The sequence below is a fragment of the Ambystoma mexicanum genome, chromosome 6q, assembly GCF_040938575.1.
Source record: "Ambystoma mexicanum isolate Mex_15411 chromosome 6q, UKY_AmexF1_1, whole genome shotgun sequence".
In the NCBI taxonomy this organism is placed as follows: domain Eukaryota; kingdom Metazoa; phylum Chordata; class Amphibia; order Caudata; family Ambystomatidae; genus Ambystoma; species Ambystoma mexicanum.
Genome location: NC_090937.1, coordinates 699,168,605 through 699,184,007, shown reverse-complemented (window position 1 = coordinate 699,184,007; position 15,403 = coordinate 699,168,605).

Sequence of the window (15,403 nt, the reverse complement as noted above, 5' to 3'; positions counted from 1 at the left end):
ACAATCAGCCGTGCTAGAGCACTAGGGTACAATTACCATCTGGTACCCAACCCCTTTGACCCCCAATTGCCCAGGACAATTGTCTACAGCCACTCCCATACGCACATTAATATCAGTGCCATGGCTGGGAGGCGAGGATTCCGTAAGGGTGGCAAAGGTGGAAGAGCCACAAGTGGTGGCCGTGGTGGATCCGGTAGGGGACGTGGTCGTAACTTGCAGGGTGAACCTGTCCCCCCATGTGTGGAGGACCAGTCAAGGGCACCCATCATCCCCTCCCCCCTCTCCCCCCCTCCCGTTGAGGCTGAAGTGGCTGACACCATCCATGCTCAGCCCTTGTTGGACCAGCCCATTGTGGCACCAGACCTGGCTGACTCCATGGCTGACTTCCAGGTCAGCAGGGCTACGACACGTGCGCTGGTGCACGTTGATGCCATCATGCCACGTGGATCTGGGGCAGCAAGGTCATCTGCTGCACCAAGGAGGCAGGGCGGAGTGGCTGCAGGGGCAGCTGCGGCTCCATCCACCCCAGCCCTCACACACCCAGCCAGGACAGTGTCGGTCCTAGTCCATGCTGCTGACATTCCCCCTGACACCATCACACTAGAGCCAATGCCTACACCAACTCCCATGCTGAGTGTGCAATCCCACACTCCTGATACAGAGTCCACCAGGGCTCCTGCCCCTAGTGTCCAGAGCGGCGCAGGACACTCAGGATCACCACCACCTTCCAAGCGGAAGAGGAAGAGTGCTCGTCCGGCACAGGCTGATGCCCCAGACACGGCTACACAGTCCGGCCCGTCCAGGAAGCCCAGCTTCACGGATGACGAACTGAATGCACTTGTCGAGTATGTGTCCGGACATGACAACGAGATGGTCATTGTTGCAGGATCCAAGACCACACCTGCACAACGCCAGGCACACTGGCAGACCGTTGCGGACATCGTAAGTGCCCTTGGAATCGTGAGGCGCACAGCCAATGATTGCTATAAGCGCTGGAATGACCTAAAGCGCAGGGCAAAGAGTAAGCTGGCCTCAAGTCATGCCGCAACTCTAGTGACTGGAGGTGGGTCTCCAGTAGTAGACATGGAACTCACTCCACATGAGTCAGTCGCTGGGACCTACGTCACGGAGGAACAGATCCAAGGCGTGGGAGATCTGGCTGATTACGAGGCATTGTCCGGTGAGTGCACATGCATGTGTGTGTCATCCATGTGCATGGTGTGTGTGTGAGGGCTTCTGTTTGGGTGCCAGGTGAGAGTGTGTGCGCCTCAGTCGTATGGGTCAGCCATGTGCTTCATGCAATACTTCCTGCGCAGCTGCATTTGGCCATAGCAGTATCCCTTCTGCCAACAGTAGACATCTAGCACAACTGCACGCCAGTTGCCCTTGAAGTGTCACCTTGACACAACATATTTGCTTATTTTTCACTGTTCATTCAGTCAGTTTGTTTGCATTCCACCACTTTCACTAGGCATGTCGCTGTCCACTAGTCACATGTCTGACATGGGTATGGTAAAGTGGAGTGACTTTGTTACCTGGATATCATTTGTACACACATGTCCCTGTGCAATTTGACCATTTCAGACTGGCAGCTCCAGGTGAAAAATCTGACCTGTTAGAATCAGAAAAGCTATTACATGCGGGAACTGGACTGAATGAATAGGTGCTGCCCTCCTCTCCATCTTCACTCAATAGCAATGGTACATGCCATCTGTGTGATGGCATGTGTGTTTCACCTGCCAATCACAGGCCAATGTGTGATGCCACTGCCAGGCAGCATGCAGAAAATTTGTTCATCTTCCATCTTGGTGTCATCAGTGTGTGCCATTTGCCTGCACTTCATACGCAGTGAGGGTGCATGCATGGGAGGGTTTTAGTCATGTGGGACATGTGTCAATCAAGTACTGGTTCTCTTGCTTCTCAGCCCTCAATGTGTGCCATGGTGCTAATGCCTGTTTCCATTACTTTGTTTTCATGTCTTTGCAGGGGAAGACGCACCTGATACTGCTGGGGTTGTGGAGATGGTGCAGACCCAGGAGGTGTCCCAGGGCCGACCAACCACCAGTGAGGGACGTGGTGTGGTGGTGGGGGAGAACCCACAAGTGCTGCAGGTCGTGCTCTCAAGGGGTGTCTCTGGCTGCACCTCCCCCGAGCTGTACTCGGGTGTTGATTCGGATGAGACCTACGTGCCGTCGCAGGTGAGTGTTCCAGGGAGGGATTCTGTTCTGTCTCACCCACCTGCACCAGGGTCAGTACCCTCCATGGGGATGTCAGTGTTGGCAGCTACGCCTTTGGTGGTTACGGATGCAGGGTCACACTCCGCGACATCTGATCCTGTTCCTGGGCCAGCAGATCAGAGGGGGAATGCAGTCATGCAGCCTCAGGCAGTGCCGGCACAGCAAGGCGCAGTTCGCCTTGCCCCAGACAGGTGTGGTGCCCGCCGACGTGGTGGCCGTACGCCACCCGGCAATACCGCATGGGAGCAATCCATTTACGGTATGGCTACCCAACAGGCTGCATCATCCGAGATGATGGCTCAGGCCATGGATAGGGTGGCCACTTCCATTGTCCCCCCAGAAAGGCTGATGGAGCGACTAGAGCAGGCAACCGACTCCATCTGCCAGTCACACAGGGAGGACATGTTGGGGTCCAACAGGGACAGGCGGGCGGCACTGGCGACTCTGCAGGAGGCCATCTCCATTGAGTCCCAGGGCCACAGGGAAGCCCTGAGGCAGGAGCTCCTACACCTCAGGACGACTCTTGTTGAGCTTGAGGCTTCAACACACCAAAGGACAGAACAGCAGCTGGAGCGTCTCACCCGTACGCTCTCAGCTGAGATGCAGGCAACGAGGGCGGAGGTCCGGGCATCCCGTGAGTTGTTGCATGGGGACCTCCGCACACTCATCCTCCAGAACCAGACCTACCACACCCGCATGCTTGCAGCCATGGAGGAGCAGACTAGGGCCTTGCGTGGGCTGCCTCCCATAGTGCAACCACCTCCGGATGCAGCTGCACAGGGTGATAATAGCGACAGCAGTGATACTCCCACAATAGGGTAGCCGTGTGGGCCATGAGCCCATGAAGGTGTTTTATCTTCCCAGGATCCACGCAGGTGGGTTCTGGTGTGCATCCTGTCCTCGGACCTCCTGGGTGGCCTCCCCAACCCCCCCGGGCCCATCAATGGCCATTTTTGATTGTTTCTTATTTTTATTTTTATTTTGATTTCTTTTATTCCCAATTTTTTTGGGACGATCTGTTGGCTCCGATCTGTTGGCTCCGATCTGTTGGCTCCGATGTGTTGGCTTCGATGTGTTGGCTTCGATGTGTTGGCTCCGATGTGTTGGCTCCGATGTGTTGGCTCCGATGTGTTGGCTTCGATGTGTTGGCTTCCGTGGTTCCTGTGGGCATACGCTGCATTGTGGCTGGGCACATGCAGGCTTGTAATGTATTTGGTTCAGATGCTTGGGTTTGAGTCACACACACCCCTCCTGCTTCCCGTTTCCATGGGCTTGCAAAGGGTGTGCCCAAGTGACAGTGAATTACACAGTGACGTTGGACTCCCATGAGCTGTGTGGCCAGTCTGTAGTCAATACTGTGTATACATTCATAGTGCATATTGCTGTTGTGTTGTACACTGCATGTTGCATTGATGTGTAACTCTTCTTCTGTGTCTACCTCCCAATTTGCAGGTCCCTTCCTCAAGTCCACACAAGGACCTCTAGTCTGGCGATGGGGACCATGTTGGCAGCAGTGCACCTACAACTCTACATGGCGCCAACACTGCACAGTTGGTAGTGGTGGGAGTGCAGGCATTTCCAGGTGGTGAGACTACTAATATGTAACATTTTTGATGTCATGTTAATGGTACTACGTGCTCAAGTATGTTGTTGGTCCGGCATTGCTGTGAGCATTTCAGGTGTTGCAGGTTTCTAATAGTGCCACTGTACATAGTGAGAGTGATGTCATGTTGTGGGGATTACTTTGTTTACCTGCAATTAGCATGACATGGCACGGTGTGTCGTGTGGCAGTGCTGGGGTTGGGTTGGCTGACATGGCACTGTCCTCTTGTTGCATTTTGCAAGTGGGTATTCATTTTAGCTGCTTCAATGTGTAACTTCACAAAACTGCATTGGTGGTGTCTGTGTGGGTAGGGATGCACACATTGTGACACTTCCAGGTGAACAATCTCAGGCTGACATGGAATTCCCGGTTCATTCTCCACACATTCAGGATCAGTGTCAGGTTGAGTCATCATTGATTGTCAGATGGAATGTGCCAGGGCAGTGTGCACTCCACAGGGGTGTGATTTCTATGTGAAGTAATTAGCCACTAGCTGTGTACGGGCTGCCTCCCCCCGTGCCCTTTCCCCTCCCATGCGCAGCGGCTGTGCATGTGGTTGGGGATGTGGGGCCACCACCATGTCCACGGCCAGGCCCCGGCGTGTTGCAACGTTGTGCAGGACACATGCTGCCACTATGATCCTGCACACTACTGGGGGAGCGTATAACAGCTGCCCGCCAGAACGGTCAAGGGAGCGAAAGCGTGACTTCAGCACTCCGAATGTGCGCTCCACTATGCCCCTGGTTGTAATGTGGGCTGTGTTAAATCTTACCTGGGGTGGCGTGGTGGGGTTCCGAATTGGCGTCATCATGTGGGGGCTGAGAGGGTAGGCACTGTCCCCTGTGGAGGTGGGGATTGGTATCATTGGTGAGGTTGTGACCTTGCTCAGTATCCAACATGCATGCATGTGCAGTGGCATACATACTCACCAAGCAGCCATGTATCGCCATGCCGCCCAGCTTCTAGGTCCCGGCTTAGGGTGGACATTCGGTAAATGAAGCTGTCGTGGGTGGAGCCGGGATAGTTGGCATATACTGAGGTGATGATTCCCTTGGCATTACATGCTACCTGCACGTTGATGGAATGCCAGTGCTTGCGGTTCCTATAGATGTGCTCAGATGCCCTGGGGGGACGTAGAGCCACATGGGTGCAGTCGATGGCACCTAGCACTTTGGGGAATCGTGCCACTGCGTAAAAATCCAGGGCGGCAGCATGCCTTTCTGCAGGTGTTCTGGGCAGGTATATGTGCCTGCGGACTGATGGGCGTGCAGTCATGATGTTCAAGACCTGGTGTAGGCAGCGTGACTGGGTGGCCTGTGACACCCCACCCACTATGGCACTTGTCCGCTGAAATGATCCAGTGGCTAAGAAGTGCAGTACATTGAGGACCTTCTCCAGGGGGCTGAGTGCTTGGGAGCACAGGGTGGGTGATGTGAGGTCATCCTCCCACTCACTCACCAGGTCCAGTATGATGTGTGGTGGAAACCTGTACCTCCCATACACCTGGTCATCAGGCATCCCGAAAAGGCTGGTTCTGGCAGTGAATATTCTGGCCCTGACTATCCTCCTCCTCCTCCTTTGGTAGCCCACTGCCACTGCTGCTAGGAACGGTATGTTCATCCTGGCGTCTGAGCTTGTTATTGTTAAAGTCCGCAATTTATGCTTAGCGCGTGTTCTAGGCGAGCGTGTGACCCGCGCACCCCTGGAATCCAGTTCCCAGTCCAATAGCGTGTGGAAATTCACACGCACCACGGGATACAGCGTGTGACCCGCGCACCCCTGGAATCCAGTTCCCAGTCCAATAGCGTGTGGAAATTCACACGCACCACGGGATACAGCGTGTGACCCGCGCACCCCTGGAATCCAGTTCCCAGTCCAATAGCGTGCGGAAATTCACACGCACCACGTGATACAGGTTCGCTGACGTACTTGCGTGTGTAAGTGGCCGCGCACCCATTAAATACACGTACATAGGCCAATCGCGTGTACGCGCACTTTTGTCCAATTACACGCGATGACACTCTGACGTGCAGTATCTCCACGTGTGCCCCGTCATCACGTGCTGAGTGGGGAACACCCGTGCGGGTCACGTCACAGACGCGCTTACGCGCTGAGGGACTCTGGTCCAATAGAATCGCGTATGCGTGCTGACGCGCTTACGCGCTAAGGGCCTTTCCTCGGATTTCACGCTGACGTGCAGGATTTTCACGTGCCAAATCACTCCGTATCAAGCTGGCCACGCGAAAACACACGGAAGCCCACGCTCCTGCCCAGAAGGCCGAGTTACTGCCCCCCAGTGCCCCGAGCAGCCTCCCACGTGCCATCTGCTGCTGCCTGCCTGCCTGCCTGCTGCCACCGTGCCCTGCCATTTGGTGCCTGCACATCAGCCATCTGCAGGGGTCCAGTTGCTGTGTCCACCCCTGCTGGAACTGAAGACTCCCGACTGGTATTACATCGCTCCACAGCCCAGCCCCAGGACCCAGTTGCCCACCCACACCTGCCTCTGGGGTTGCCATGTCGGGCACTTCCACATCTGGCACCAGTGGCAACCCCAGGCCAGAGGGGCAGAGGGGCACCAGCTTCACTGTCACCGAAGTTGGTGTCCTGGTGGAGCATGTCCTGGGGCAGTATGATGCCCTCTTTGGATCGTCCCGCGCCAGCAAGGAAGGACGGCAGAGGATCTGGGCCGACTGTGTGGTTGCCATCAACGCGGAGGGGGTGGCAACCCGCGACGTCCTGAAGATCAAGAAGCGCTGGGAGGACTTGAGGTCCAGGACCCTTGTGAAGGCCCGGCGCCTCGTGGAGGGGGGCCGGGGCCGCATGAGTTCCATCCAGATGAGGGTCCTGGAACGCGTACGCCCAGCGCTCCACGCCCAGATCCTTGAGAGGGAGGCCCGTCTGGAGTTGAGCGGTAAGTGTCCATGCATTACTGTGTGAGACAGGGCATGTTGCGGTGTGCTGGTTCTATGATACTTGCCTGTATGTGTGCCATAGGCCATGTATGCATGTATGTGTGCAGGGACATCATGGTAATGCATGTGCGACCAGTGATGTGTGATGCACATGGTTGTTGCATGTGTTGAAATGCCGCATGGGGAGCCCTATTCAGATTTTGAACATGAGAGCATGCCAGTCTCTGTACCTGGACATGGGTGGGGGTGAGGGATGGGTGCTGATGCCAGGTACATATATGGTAGCCATGTCTGTGTGCCTGACCTGCGTGTCTGTGACTTGTGCATGCCATGGATGCATGACACATGTGTGTGACAATGCAGAGATTCAGTAAAGCAGCCAAATTACCCTTGTAACCGCTGTGTTTGGTGTGTTTGGGGCCAGATGGATGTGACTGAGGTGAAGTGTGTGCATGTGATGGGCATGAGGCATGATGCATGTGAGTTACATATCATTGAATGTTTCAAGAGTCCATTGGACATGCATGGAAATGTCCATGGCATGCACCATGCCTGTTACTGTGTGTGTTTTGCCTGGACTGACCCATGTGTTGTGGAGGGACATGATGGAAGTGTACTTTGACAGTGGTGCTCATCTGCTATTGCTTCCTGTCTAGGGGACCATTGTACAGTGCCCTGATGCTTGTGTTCTTTGTCTCCCTCTACGCAGCGGCTAGTGAAGAAGAGGGCGGAGACGGCGCTGTGGAGCAAGGCGGCGGGGATGCCCCCACGGCTGCAGCGGAAGGGGTGGGTGAGCCCCCACAGGGGCCTGCTACGGTGGGAGACGGTGAGGAGCCATCCAGGTTGGTGGTTTGCACAGAGGAGGAGGAGGCCGCCACTGGAGCACACATGGGGCCTGGTGGGGGCATCCCTGCTGGTGCAAGTGGTGCAGTCCAGGGCCAGGGGCAGGAGGCAGCACAGGTCACCGTGGAGGGGCCTGTGCATGTCGCTGTCCCTGACCCTGTGAGTGCACCACCATGCACCAGCAGGGATGCCCCGTCCCAGGCCTGTCCGCAGGTAGAGGGGATGTCCATGTCACCTGACTCCCCTCCACCTGCGGACGTGGGAACCCCTGGCCGTGCGGAGAAGGTCCTGATTGGGGTCGCGATGCGCACGGCTGTGATTCGTGATGCCGTGCGTGCTTCCCGGGAGGAGCACGCACGTCATCACGAAGTGCACCGTGCCGACGTGGCCCAATTGGGATCGGCCATGTTCGGGGGTTTCCTGCATGTGTTGGCCAATGTGGCGGCCCTCTCCTCCTCTGTGCAGGCTATCCACCAGTCGTTCTCCTTGCCGTCTTCCAGCCCAGATGCCACCAGGGCCCCCTGTGGACCTGCCCCGACCAATGCAGCCAGCTCGGTGGGGATCCCATCCCTGCCACAGTCGGGAGTCAGAGATCCAGCAGGGGTGGACACCAGAGCAACTGGACCCCAGCAGATGGAGGATGTGACGGCATCATCGGGCAGGGCACGTGCACGACGGCGTCGGTGGTTTCCATCAGCCTGGATGCCGTCGTGCTGGCACAGGCAGTTGCGTCGGAGGCAGCAGCAGGCTCAACGTGGGAGGCATCATGGCTCGGGGCCATCAACATCAGGGGTGCAGGCATCGGCCGGAGGGCAGGAGAACCCTGGAATGGGACTGGCTTCCGTGTGGGAGAGGTTGTGCCAGCAGATAGGTGCGGAGCGGCAGCGGGCAGAGGAGGAACGGCTCACGATGGTCAGGGCGGAGGACTCCATGCGGAGGGCGCTGAGGCGGGCTGAGTGCCTCGAGGGTCTTCGCAGGGAGTTTGAGCTGGACACTGCGTTATCCCTGCGGGACCTCGGGGCCAGGGAACATGCCCGCCTCCAAGCCATTGACCAGGAGTTCGATGATGCCCTGGCCCATGACAACAACCAGTGAGCCGTCCGAATAGCCCGCTGCCTTTGTATATAGTTGTATAGTTAGGGTTAGGTTTCCTTTGTTTTTTTGATTTTTTTTTGGTTGCGATTGGACAATGCACCACTTTTTTGTATATAGTTCACTTTTTAGTTAGTAGTCAGTTAGGTTTAATTTGGTAGGGCTCATGGACCCAGGATGATCTTCTTAATTGGCTTATTTTAATTTTTCAGAATTTTTTCTTGGACATTCATCTTGTTTTGTTTGATTTGCTTTGTGTTTTTTCTTATTTGCTGTTCAATACATATTATTTTTTTAATCTTCAATGTGTCGTATCATCTCATTGCTTTCAGGCATGTCATGTTGGGTGTTTTGTCATTCACTTGCAGCCATTGTGTGTGACAGACATGTGTTAAATTGCATTATTTACATTGGGGGTGTAACATGTAATTGCCTTTGATATGTGGGTGGGTGTGATAGTTGGTTGGGCCTTTTGGCAGGGGAGGATGGGCATTACGGACATGATTGGGGAATGTTGGGACCCAGGTGCAGGGGGGCATGGATTGGACATGGGTGGGGGCCTGCTGGCAGGTCCCACACAGTGCTGGGGGGTGGGGGTGGTGGGAGACATGAGTGGGGGCCTGGTGGAGGGTGACCCTGGTGTCTGGGGGGTGGGGGTGGTGGTAGACATGAGTGGGGGCCTGGTGGAGGGTGACCCTGGTGGCTGGGGGGTGGGGGTGGTGGGAGACATGAGTTGGACATGGGTGGGGGCCTGCTGGCAGGTGCCCCACAGTGCTGGGGTGTGGGGGTGGTGGGAGACATGAGTTGGACATGGGTGGGGGCCTGCTGGCAGGTGCCCCACAGTGCTGGGGGGTGGGGGTGGTGGGAGACATGAGTTGGACATGGGTGGGGGCCTGCTGGCAGGTGCCCCACAGTGCTGGGGTGTGGGGGGGGTGGGAGACATGAGTTGGACATGGGTGGGGGCCTGCTGGCAGGTGCCCCACAGTGCTGGGGGGTGGGGTGGGGTGGGGGACATGAGTTGGACATGGGTGGGGGCCTGCTGGCAGGTGCCCCACAGTGCTGGGGGGTGGGGGTGGTGGGAGACATGAGTGGGGGCCTGGTGGAGGGTGACCCTGGTGGCTGGGGGGTGGGGGTGGTGGTAGACATGAGTGGGGGCCTGGTGGAGGGTGACCCTGGTGGCTGGGGGGTGGGGGTGGTGGGAGACATGAGTTGGACATGGGTGGGGGCCTGCTGGCAGGTGCCCCACAGTGCTGGGGTGTGGGGGTGGTGGGAGACATGAGTTGGACATGGGTGGGGGCCTGCTGGCAGGTGCCCCACAGTGCTGGGGGGTGGGGGTGGTGGGAGACATGAGTTGGACATGGGTGGGGGCCTGCTGGCAGGTGCCCCACAGTGCTGGGGTGTGGGGGGGGGTGGGAGACATGAGTTGGACATGGGTGGGGGCCTGCTGGCAGGTGCCCCACAGTGCTGGGGGGCGGGGGGGGGGGGGGGTGGGGGACATGAGTTGGACATGGGTGGGGGCCTGCTGGCAGGTGCCCCACAGTGCTGGGGGGTGGGGGTGCAAGGGGACATGAGTTGGTGTTCATTAGTTCAAGGAGACATGTGCCTTTGCTGGGGGGCATGCCCATGGTGGGTGGGCTGGCTGCGGGACATGACCAGGGTGACCCTGGTGGCTGGGGGGTGGGGGTGGTGGTAGACATGAGTGGGGGCCTGGTGGAGGGTGACCCTGGTGGCTGGGGGGTGGGGGTGGTGGGAGACATGAGTTGGACATGGGTGGGGGCCTGCTGGCAGGTGCCCCACAGTGCTGGGGTGTGGGGGTGGTCGGAGAATGAGTTGGACATGGGTGGGGGCCTGCTGGCAGGTGCCCCACAGTGCTGGGGGGTGGGGGTGGTGGGAGACATGAGTTGGACATGGGTGGGGGCCTGCTGGCAGGTGCCCCACAGTGCTGGGGTGTGGGGGGGGTGGGAGACATGAGTTGGACATGGGTGGGGGCCTGCTGGCAGGTGCCCCACAGTGCTGGGGGGTGGGGGGGGGTGGGGGACATGAGTTGGACATGGGTGGGGGCCTGCTGGCAGGTGCCCCACAGTGCTGGGGGGTGGGGGTGCAAGGGGACATGAGTTGGTGTTCATTAGTTCAAGGAGACATGTGCCTTTGCTGGGGGGCATGCCCATGGTGGGTGGGCTGCCTGCGGGACATGACCAGGGATGCAGGGTAGTCCCCTGTGGTGTGGGCTGCCTGCAGGGGCCGTGGAGGGTGTACAGGGTACACCTGGGAGGACCCACACTGTCAAATCACATGTGGAACTTCACACGCACCCCTGAAATACACGCGCCCAGGCTGTTCGCGTGTGGAACTTCCCGCGCACCCCTGAAATACACGCGCCCAGGCTGTTCGCGTGTGGAACTTCCCGCGCACCCCTGGAATACACGCGCCCAGGCTGTTCGCGTGTGGAACTTCCCGCGCACCCCTGAAATACACGCGCCCAGGCTGTTCGCGTGTGGAACTTCCCCCGCACCCCTGAAATACACGCGCCCAGGCTGTTCGCGTGTGGAACTTCCCGCGCACCCCTGAAATACACGCGCCCAGGCTGTTCGCGTGTGGAACTTCCCCCGCACCCCTGAAATACACGCGCCCAGGCTGTTCGCGTGTGGAACTTCCCCCGCACCCCTGAAATACACGCGCCCAGGCTGTTCGCGTGTGGAACTTCCCCCGCACCCCTGAAATACACGCGCCCAGGCTGTTCGCGTGTGGAACTTCCCCCGCACCCCTGAAATACACGCGCCCAGGCTGTTCGCGTGTGGAACTTCCCGCGCACCCCTGAAATACACGCGCCCAGGCTGTTCGCGTGTGGAACTTCCCGCGCACCCCTGAAATACACGCGCCCAGGCTATTCGCGTGTGGAACTTCCCGCGCACCCCTGGAATACACGCGCCCAGGCTGTTCGCGTGTGGAACTTCCCGCGCACCCCTGGAATACACGCGCCCAGGCTGTTCGCGTGTGGAACTTCCCGCGCACCCCTGAAATACACGCGCCCAGGCTGTTCGCGTGTGGAACTTCCCCCGCACCCCTGAAATACACGCGCCCAGGCTGTTCGCGTGTGGAACTTCCCCCGCACCCCTGAAATACACGCGCCTAGGCTATTCGCGTGTGGAACTTCCCGCGCACCCCTGAAATACACGCGCCCAGGCTGTTCGCGTGTGGAACTTCACGCGAACCCCTGATATACACGTAGCCCGCTCCCCCAGACCCGATCGCGTGTGAAACTTCACGCGAACCCCTGTGATGCACGTACCCTGCTGAAATCGCGTGTTAGACTTCCCGCGCACCCCGGTATACACGCACACGTATTTTTTGTCAGCGGGTGTCCGTGTTTGTGGGTACCCCTTTGCACGTCTTTTTTCCTGGAGGGCCACAGTATGGGACATTCATCATGGCAGTATATAGGTGCGATTTGTTGGCGCACCTTTTGGCGCACATTTCTTACAGCCGCAGAGACGCTACCGCCTGCTTTCTTGTGGCGGTCGTGTTTGTGCCTGTGCGCTGGTTTGAGCGTGCGCTTTTTTCCCCTATTCTATTCCATGAATACGTGTTGTAGGCGAGCGTGTGGGCGTTCCGCGCACTTGTGCCCTGTACTTCCCCCGTGACGCCCACGTTTTGGCAAGTTGTTCCCCATTCCGAGTGTTACGCCCGTGTTCCGCCTACTTTTGTTGCGTGCGCCGCGCTATGTGCGATTTTCGCTGTGGCCTGTGCGATTTTCGCAGTGACCTGGCGCACGCTGTTAGATGGCCTGTGCGCCAACGTGCGCCGCGCACTTTTTACCGCACATCCGCTGGTTTTCTCGCGCACGGCCTTCCATGAATCGACGTGCGCTGCTTTTCGTGCGATTTTCGCTATTGCACTGCGATTTTCGCTATTCCACTGCGATTCGCACGTTTTTGCCCACTTGCGCCGCGCTAATTATTCCATGAATCGGCCTCTAAGTCTTTACTTTCTTTAGATCACAATAAACCAAAGCGTGTTCTCTCTCTATACATTTGTAATAAAAAAAAAACTTCAAATGGGTGCATTACCTTTTTTATTCTTTCTTTTTTATAGCATTTGTCTAATGCATACTCTGTACACAGCCTTAGAGAATACTACTAATTTACCTGAGACGACATATGCCCAGAACTCTAATGTCATACTGCTAAAATACTTGCTATAATTCTGGGAATAGGTTCCTTGTAGCAGAGGACATTGAGTGAGGTGATGCTGAGTATACTCAAATGGACTATTACACAGCCTGCACTTCTTGGCCTCTTTGGGTATTTTATACCACGTTCCAGTAATCATATAGGAAGGCCGCCGAGTAAGCCTTAATTTCATTATGTATCTTCTTAATTGTTTGTCAGAACTCCCAAGTAGGTATTTAGCAGGCGTTAAATATTGAAATGATTGTTTTGAATACTCGGACAAATTTGTTTTTGTGGTAACATAGTCTATATTCGTTATCAAATCTCATCTTTATGCTTTATTGATCAGTTGTTATCTCAACCTCCAATAATCCATATTCGGGATCCACTCAAACGTTTTGTGGAAACCCACACATGAGTTCAAAATAGGGATATTTATTTCATTTTATTTATTTGTTTATAACGCGCAGAGCCCGCAGGCATCTGGGGGCACACAGACTCACAGGACGAAAAAAGAGAAGAGGACAGGACAATAGCAGATGGTAGCAAGTCAGATAGATCTAAGTTAAAAGAACAGTTCTCATTGATTTCTTAAAGGAAGACAAGTTGGAGAACGATCGCAGGGTTGTGGGGAGGTCATTCCAGATCCTGGAGGCGCAATTTGCAAATGATCTGCCCAGCCCTTTCGATTTCTTAATGAGTGGACAGTGTTAGTTGATCTTATTGAAGGTAGCGAGGCGAACCATGAGGCTGTTGACTTCAGGTAGCTAGGTGCCTGCCAATATATGTTAATGTTAAAGGACATTTGTACCGCGCACTATCACCACCAGAGTGGTGGTCCCCTGGTGCTCTGATGGCTCTGAAAGAGGAAGAGAGGGGTGGTTAGTGGGAAGTAGCTGGAAAAGTGCAAGAGAGCAGTGATGTGCTGTTGGCGGCCTCAGCCCAGTGGGTCAGTTGGTTGGGCCTGGGGTGTTTTGCGGCCGGTAGTCGTCGTGTACTGTTGTGTGAGTCTGTGTGTTTTTTGTTTTTTGTTGCAATGTAGTGAAGGTTTTGTGGTTTGTTGTGCTGTAGGTTTGTGGTTGTGTTTGGTTTGGAGTTTCAGAGGTGTATGCAGAGGGGGAAATTGTTACTGCAATTGGTTAGATTGGCATCTTTATCCTGAATTGAGGCGTGGGCTAATTTTTCCAGGTGGGGTTCGGGAGCGTCCCTTTCACCTCTGGCCCCCTCGTCCCCCAGTCTTCCCTTCACACCCATACGGCTAGCGCACCTGCCCATGTCCACAGCTAATATATTGTGGTGATTGCTTATATCCCGATAATTCCACTATACTATGGTAACCCGTGGCAACTTACGGACGAGTACAGTTGTTGGGTGGGGAGTTTATTCTGTCTCAGTTGGGGTGTTGCCAGTGTTCCCCTCTAACCGGCGTCCTTTTTCCAGGTGCCGTGGGAGTTTCTTCACATAGGGAGACTTCCACAGTCTGTACTGGGGGTTGTCTGAGTCCAGTTCATTAAATCATTTCCTTTCCGATTCGGTTATCAGTTTAAGTCTGTGATGTTCAAGAGCCAGGTTTTTAGTAATTTCCTAAATTTTAGGTGATTTAGAGTAGGCAAGCAGAGTGCCCTGTTAGGATATGGGACAGGCATGACGACCAGCCATGGTAAGGACCGTTGGTGCTTGATCACCACCCTGGATTCAGAGGGCAAGGTCCTGGAAACAAGTCTAACTGCATGACATTTCCAGGTTTCTGCTATTTCCGGCGCTGAGAAGCCAGCAGAGCCTCCAGTAAGAATGGAGAAGAGTTAATCGAGGAGCTTGACATCACTTCCTGAATGGCCCGGGGACCTTCATGACAGCATCATAGAATCCACTATGTCAGGAGCTACGGAGGAGGACTTTGCCGTCACAGGAGCGCGAGTAAGGCTGTGAACGAGAAGGAGATAGCCCAGGGGAGCGGATTATGGAGGAGCCCAAGGAGGCGCTGGAGGATCCTCTGCCATTCCCGAAGGCCGAGCCATAGCCCCCTGAAAAGCGACAGAGGACGATTGAAGATGCCAACACATTTTGCAGTTTCGTATTGGTTTACGCTGGCTATATGCATTCATCCATAGAAGAGGTAAAGAAACGCACCATAGTTCTAGCCCGCACACAGTCTTAGACCCTTGTCCTATGTGTCCTTTAACACGAGCCGGGTGGGTCCGGTGCTCCCGCCCGGTGCTCCCGCCGATGCATCATACTGGTGTAGAAGAGCAGCCAAGTGCCCCTGCAGGAAGTCCCGCCCCCCACTACCTGTTCACTGGGGATAAGGAATGTTCTTGGAAAGTAATCCGCCCGCTACTGCATCTTGCAGGTATGGATACTCACAGGGCATGCAATCAAGCTGCAGAGAAGATCTGGCCTGTTGCTGCATCCGTGTGGTAGGTCAGCGTGTTGGATTCGTGCACACCTTGCACTGCACATGTGCAATATCCTGCAAATGCTTTCTCACTAGAAGGGCATACATTTACTGCTCGTTGCATGTGTAGCCTGGAACCTTCAACGAGGGGA